The sequence below is a fragment of the Neophocaena asiaeorientalis genome, unplaced genomic scaffold (genome assembly GCF_003031525.2).
Source record: "Neophocaena asiaeorientalis asiaeorientalis breed wild unplaced genomic scaffold, Neophocaena_asiaeorientalis_V1.1 scaffold316, whole genome shotgun sequence".
In the NCBI taxonomy this organism is placed as follows: Eukaryota; Metazoa; Chordata; class Mammalia; order Artiodactyla; family Phocoenidae; genus Neophocaena; species Neophocaena asiaeorientalis.
The window spans coordinates 127,749-135,258 of record NW_020172628.1 but is presented as its reverse complement, the minus strand read 5'-3'; positions in this window follow the sequence as shown (position 1 = coordinate 135,258).

Here is a 7,510-nt window from a genome sequence, read left to right as displayed (position 1 = left end):
TTCAATTAAATTTAAGGATTCAGAGATCTTTTAATTTTAAATATACTGTTTGTCATAGATTTTAACTGATGTCTGACCCAACATTATTTATTATTATTTATTATTTTTCTACCAGCATAATTTAGCTCTCCTAGTTGGGGACCAGTGGTAATAATAACTGATTTGTTGTGTGCTGCTTTATATGACTATGCATTGCACTAGATGCTTTATTTACATTTTGCCATTTAATCTGCACAAAAATCCTATAAGGTAGATGATATTTAATAATTTCATTTCTCATATGAGAAAAACTGAAACCCCAAGAAGTTATGTAGCCTGTCCAAGGTCATATAGCCAGCTAGTAAGTGGCAGAGTGACATTCAAGTGCAAGTTAATCTACTGCCAAAATCTGGCTAGAAATAGTTGGAGACAGAGAGTAGCTAACTGCTTTAATACTTATTGACTATTTCATCAAATATTTATTGAATACCTAACTCTAGGGTAGTAGTGTATGTGCAATAGTTATGTAATTAAAGCCATTTTACATAGGGATAAATAATTCAGACTTTATAAGCACTAAGGTAGATAAAGAAATTCCTTTTATTTTTTAATGCTTCTTCTGGGTCAGGGTCTGTACTGGGTGCTTAACATACACTATCTCACTGGAACCACACAAAACCCTTTGAGGCAGCTATTTTTATCCCCCTCTTACAACTAAGGAAATTGTGACTCAGAGGAGTTAAGAAACTTGTTTTCCTTTACACAGCTCGTAAGTGCTTAAATAGGACTTGACTCATTCCTAACCAATTATTCTAAATCATCCAGATTTTTTATGTGTATTTAATACTATTGGTATTTCCTAATATTAGAACCACAGAATCACGTATCTTGAAAATATCTTAATGATAATCAAGTTTAATTCCTTCAGAGCAGAGTCAGGACTCCCAATGCTCAGGTCAGTGGTAGGTCCCTGGCACCCTACTGCTTCTCTGTTTCAGGACCTTATATGCTTGATCTATTACTATTTAAGATTGTTGAATGGAATGCTCTCTAGCAACTTGGCTTGCTTATAATCCACATTTTGTCTCAACGTTTCCGCCAATAGAATATACACACATATTATTTTGTATGCCAGGGATCTAAGCCATTGCAAAATTTCATGAAAATCCAAGTTAGCCAAGGGTGATATTTAATCACCCCGATGTAGTCAGAGTAGTATTCTCAGAATTTGCTTATAATCACTGTCACTTGTTTTTGTGTTCTCTCTTCACTTGACAAAAATTAATAGTAGAAAACTTTTCCTGAGGGCTTATTGTTTCTCACTTGGTCGTAACTTGCCAAAAGACATTTTGTAAAAGGAGTCAGTTTTATCGTTTTAACCCTAAAGCTTGAGGAACAGGGAGTGATGGTAATATCTTATTGTATTCTACTTCACTGTGAATTCCTAATGAATTGTTTCAATATGAAATGAAAAAAGTAATCTGCATAGCCCTAAATTTTAATGACTCCTACTCTTGAAAGCTTTTTTTAATCCCACCCCTCTTTTGTCCAAAAAACCCCACTAGCTTACAAAACACCCCTTTAAAAAGTTAACTTCTCTTATTAATGAAGAGAAAAGTTGTTTCAATAAAAATCAGAAGTAGAATTATGAGGTAATGTTTGATTCCCATGGTCCAGCCTGAATCTACTGAAGGAAGTAATTTTCTGTGATTAGATATGAAATGGAGAGAATGACCGATTATCCAGGGTTTCAGTAGATATAGAAAAGGAAGATAAAGAAATATTCTTCTTCTTGTGTATAACTTTTATTTTCTCATAAAAAGGTAATCAACTTTGAGAATTACAAATACAGTGGTGGAGGGAGGGTGAGATTCACTTAAAAGAAATTATTTATGGCTCTGTCAACAAATAATAAAAAATTAGGTTTCATTTTCATGCTAAAGCTTTGTATTTTGAATAAAGCCAAAAGTCTATATTCCCCTATAAGCTTTGTATTGGGCAAAAATAACTGAAAAATCACCACCACAAAAAATACTACCCTGCTTACTAAAAGAAACATGCTGCTAAGTTCAATGCTATCTAGTAACCTTTGCTGACTTGGTACCTAACAATATTCCTATGTTTGTAATGGCATGAGATGCATCTGCTTCACATTCTAATTATTTAGGGAACTGTCTAACCTTCCCATTAGACTGCAAGCTCCTTGAAAGCAGGTGTAATGTCTTATTTGTGTTTTGTCTTATACATATTAGTTGAAAGACCTTACACATGTTACTTAACTCCAGTACAACAGTTTCTTTGTTTATAAAATGAAGACAGTAATTCTTGTTTGTTGGTATTTAGCACAGTGCTGGTCATAAGTAGGGATTCAGTATATGTTAGTTTCTTTTATCCATGTGTCTTGTATATGTGAGGTGATAGGCAAATATTTGATGAATGGGTCAATGAATGAATGATAGAAAGCTATCTAATCTGAATTTAAAATGTACTCTCGAAGAAACTAACAAAACTGAATAGGAAAAAAACAATTATCCAAAATACCTTATCTTACATATTAGCTAAATAAGCCATCTCTTTCTAGGTAGTGGCAACGTGATCAGCTTTTACTTATGGAAAAATTAGAACACTTTGGTCATTTAATGCACCATAGTAATTATCACTTGTATTATATTAGATCATTGTTGTTAAGTATTGACTCCCTCCCTATCCTATCTCTATGGAGAGAGTATAGCTTTCCACTCCTTGATTCTAGGCTGAGCCAATTACTTTCTTGGACACATAGGATATTTATTACATTTATAGATATTGAGTACTCAAAGTATAAAATCATGGTCAGAGGTTACCTCCCTTCCATACAGGACTGGATTAAAACATAGGCATATTAAAAATACCAATGATATGAAAGCATTAGTCAGAAGTTATCTCAGTAGACTAAGGGAAAGAAGTGAGGCACTGTATTCTAAACCTAGGGTCCTGACACTCCAAGAGCTCCAGGAAGATAATAATAGATATCTGTATGCTATATTAAATACTTCCAAAAGCTTTAAAAATATAGTAAATATCAAATCAAATTATGCATAGGCTAAACAAGAAGAGGAATTTGTTTTTGACAGAGATTTTATCAACTCAGTGATAAAAATCTTCCGTATAAAACCACACATGTCACATATAAATTATAAAATCCCCATATGACATTAAGTGGGTGGCTCTGAAACTTCATACAATTACAAACTGAAAGAACCATCCCAGAGATATGTTTGACAAACAAAGCAATGTAACTGTGAAGTGATCTCAGTGATAAAATGTCTTACTTTGGAAGGATATGGAAGTCTGGCCTTTCAGAATTTTCCCAAATATCAGTTTTCTGTGCATTTTACAAGGTTACTATGTCCTTTAAAGAATAGAAATATATTTCAGAGATGTGTTTCTTGGAGTCAACTGAACAAATTGCAGTTTTCATTAGGCCTGGTTCTAGGGAGCTTGCATTTAGGAGAGTACTTACAAAAGGGTTTGTAACCCTATTTTTACATAGTGCTATGTCACCACTCAGTAGACTGAGGACAAAACCAAGCTGAAAAATGCTTCTTCATAAAATAGATATAAATTTGGTCATTAGGACAGGCTACACAGAGTGACATAATCTTTAAACAGACTCTGATTAGACAAAATGTTGATTTCAGTCACATTGTGTTCATCATGGACACAGTCTAATGCAATGTGACTGATGTAATCAGATATGATATATCACGTAATGAGGTATCTATCTAAGATAAATTTTAGAAAAACATTTAAAAGTTGAGAGAATAAAACAAATCACTCAATTTGGAAATGATATTTTAGGAAAAGTTAAGTCTTAGAGAAAGGGAAAAAATAAAACATTTTTCTTTTCCCAGGTCAGAAAGATTTCTAAAACACACATGTATGTGTGTGTTTGTGTGTATGAATATGCTGGCAGTGGTGAGCTGGAGTGAGCCTTAGTAATTTGATTTTAATTTTTTATCTTTAAAAAGAAACATTAAAAAGAATTTAAACAAAAATAAAAGTAGTATCATTATAAAAACCTCTTTGAAGAGTATATAGTACAAGGCACACAAATTTGGTGCTTAAAACAATGTTTTATGTGGGCAGGGAATGAAATACAATTATGTAGAGTATTTACTGCTGATATTTCCAGTATTACTATTACATCCTATGATTATACCAAGTCATATATAACTGATTAAAAAGGACTTGGGACTAATGACTGGAAATTGGGAGCAGCTATTAGCTCACTCATTAATTAGGGCTCCATTTGCTGTTCTATTATGAACTAATAATCATTAGTTAGGTTAATTAATTCTCTGTACCTAGTTGAAACCTGTCACCCTGGGAATATATTCAATAAAATGGGTCTGTGCTCATGAAATCCCAATGAAACACTGTGATCTGCAAAACTATTATTTCATGTGTACATGTCTACTTTCAAAAAGAAGACTATAAACTTGCAAAATATAAGAGCAAGAAGACCACTCAGGGCATATTGTGATTATGTCTGCAAGAGATGATGAAGGCCTGAAATAAGATCATAACAATGAAGTAGTGGATCTGAGAGAGGTTTTTCATTGATTATATAATTATAAACATGATTCTTAGTAATGAATTTGATAATACACACTATATTTTTATGGGCCAAGTTCACTATGGGAAACATATCTACAAATTTATTTTGTTAATGGAGTGCCTAGTGCTTAAAAACAAACAAAACAAAAACAAAAGGAAAAGCCACACAGGGAATAAAAATAACAAAATGAGTTATCTACAACCACTCAGAAAATGAATAAGTAGAATAACTTTTAGATAAAATTGTACAATCTGCAGTTTTGCTTTAAAGTTTATTTCATTTTTTATCAAAATTATAAACTCACAGAGTTTAAAAAGTCAAATTGTTCCACATGGTTATAATGGAAAAGAAATTGTGCAGTCCCCTTCCCTGTCCCTCCTCATAATTGATCCCTCTTCATGAGATACAGGTTTTCAATTCTTAGCTATGATTTCCACAATACTAAATAACATGTTCATACTACTAGAATTCATTTCTGTTATCTTTATATTACTTGTGGATACTCTACTATGGAAGATGAGAATTTAGTTTTAACTTCTCTACCTCCGAAAAACACACAAACTCTCCTTCTCTGCTTCCATTACACATATCAGTATTTTTCATTACAGAACCATTCATTCTGTACATTATTATGACAATGTTTTATTTTTCCTGGAAATAAAAATGATCTCTTGTTTTTTATGTCCTTGATTATCTCTGAACCTATACATAGTCCATAACTACACTTTCTTCTAACAATGCAAATCTCTTTCCACTACAGACATAGCAAATAATCTGATTTGTTCTTCCCTCTTCTTTCCTTCCTTCCCTCCTTGCTTCCTTCCTTCCTTTCTTCCTTCCTTCCTCTCCCTCCTCCTTTCTCCCTTTTCTTCTTGCCCCTCCTCCTCCTCCTCCTTCTCTTTCTCCTTCTCCTTCTCCTAAATCTGGACGGCATCCCTCCTGGAGCCTACTGTCCTATGCTACAATCTGGACTACAACATAGCTTTTATGGAGTTCCCTTTGCCATCATCCTGGAAATTCATCTCAAACTTCACTTTGATTCCCCTGCCCTTGCATTCCATATCTTAGTTAACATCCTCATTTTCTGGAGTATGCCATCAAATTGTTGTTGTTGTTTTTACCTTTCTTTTTCAGTTTTATTGAGAAATAATTGACATATATCTCTGTGTAAATTTAAGCTATAGAGCAGTAATGGTTTGATTTACATATTTTGTGAAATGATTACAAAAGGTTTAGCTAACATCCATCACCTCATATAGATAGAATAAAAAGAAAGAAGAAAAAAAGAATTTCTTCCTGCGATGAGAACTCTTAGGATATACTCTTTTAACAACTTTCCTATATATCATGCAGCAGTGTTAACTAGAGTCATATTGTACACCTCCAGTACTTATTTATCTTACAGCCAAAAGTTTGTACCTTTTGACCACATGCCTCCAATTCCCCCTCCCTCACCCTCTGCCTCTGGCAACCACAATTCTGATCTCTTTTTCTATGAGTTTTTGTTGTTGTCATTGTTTTGGATTCCACATATAAGTGAGATCATATTGTATTTGTCTTTTTCTGTCAGACTTATGTCACTTAGCCTAATGCCTTCAAGGTCCATCCATGTTGTCTCAAATGGCAGGATTTCCCATTTTTTATGGCTTAATAATATTCCATTTTGTGTGTGTGTGTGTGTGTGTATATATATATAAACAACTTCAATATCCATTTGTCCACAAATGGACACTTAGGTTGTTTCCATGTTTTGGCTATTGTAAATAATGCTGCTATGAACATGGGGGTGCAGGTATCTTTTTGAGTTAATGTTTTTGTTTCCTTTGGATATATTTCCACAAGTGGACTTGCTGGATTAAATTGTTTCCTGGAAAAGGTGCAAGAGATGTTGTTTGTTAACTTGTTTTCATGTCTCGGAACGTTTTTATTCTAATGTCACTCCCAATTGATAGTATGATTGGGTATTGAATTTTATACTATAAATCACTTTCCCTTAGGATTTTAAAAGCTATCCTCCTTGGTCTTCTAGTTTTCAGTACTGCTGTTGAGAAGTCTGATACCACTGTGATTTGTGACCTTTTGAATGTGACCACAATGTGGTTCCTTTTCTGGAAGCTTGAAGGATCATCTCTTTGTTATTAAAATGTAGTAATATTTGTCTTGCTTTGGTTATGTTATCATTCACTGTAATGGGTGTTCTATGAGCCAATTCAGACTTAAAACTCATGTTCTTAAGATCTTCAAATGTTCTTAAATTATTTCCTTATTTTTCCTTTTATTTTCTTTTCAAAACAACCAAATTCTCTCTCCCTCTCTCTCTCTCTCTCTCTATATATATATATATATATACAAAATTAAATATATATTAAATATATGACTAAATATATATTAAATGCATATATTTATTCTAATATATAATATAGAAGTTAGTTATTTAATCTGAGAAACAAAAATGAGATTATATCCGTATATATATTCTCCTGCCTTTCTAAGAATAATATTGATAATGTTTAAATTTTTTTTTCAGTTTTAATTGTTAGGTTGTTTCCTGCAATGATTTGTTAATTATTGGCTGTACTTTCATAGTTAAAAGGAGATCCTAAAACTTGATTGGAAGGGCTATGTACATTGTTGGGACTTATTGATTATAGTGCTTAAACATATGGTGATTCTGCTGAGATGGTTTCATAGACAAATCTCCAACAGCGAGTTCCTCAGGCTTTCTTTTACCCTGAAAAGTAATCTGTACTATATTTTGCATTTTAATGAAGGTGACTATGAGCCAGGCTTCAAGTTTCTGAAAGAGATGGAAAACAATATGTAATCTAAAAAAAAGAAATAGATTTTGTCCTTGAATAACTAAACATTATTTTAAGAATTATTTACATATATGAGTGTGTTTCTGTGTATATACAGTCATTAGTACAATTG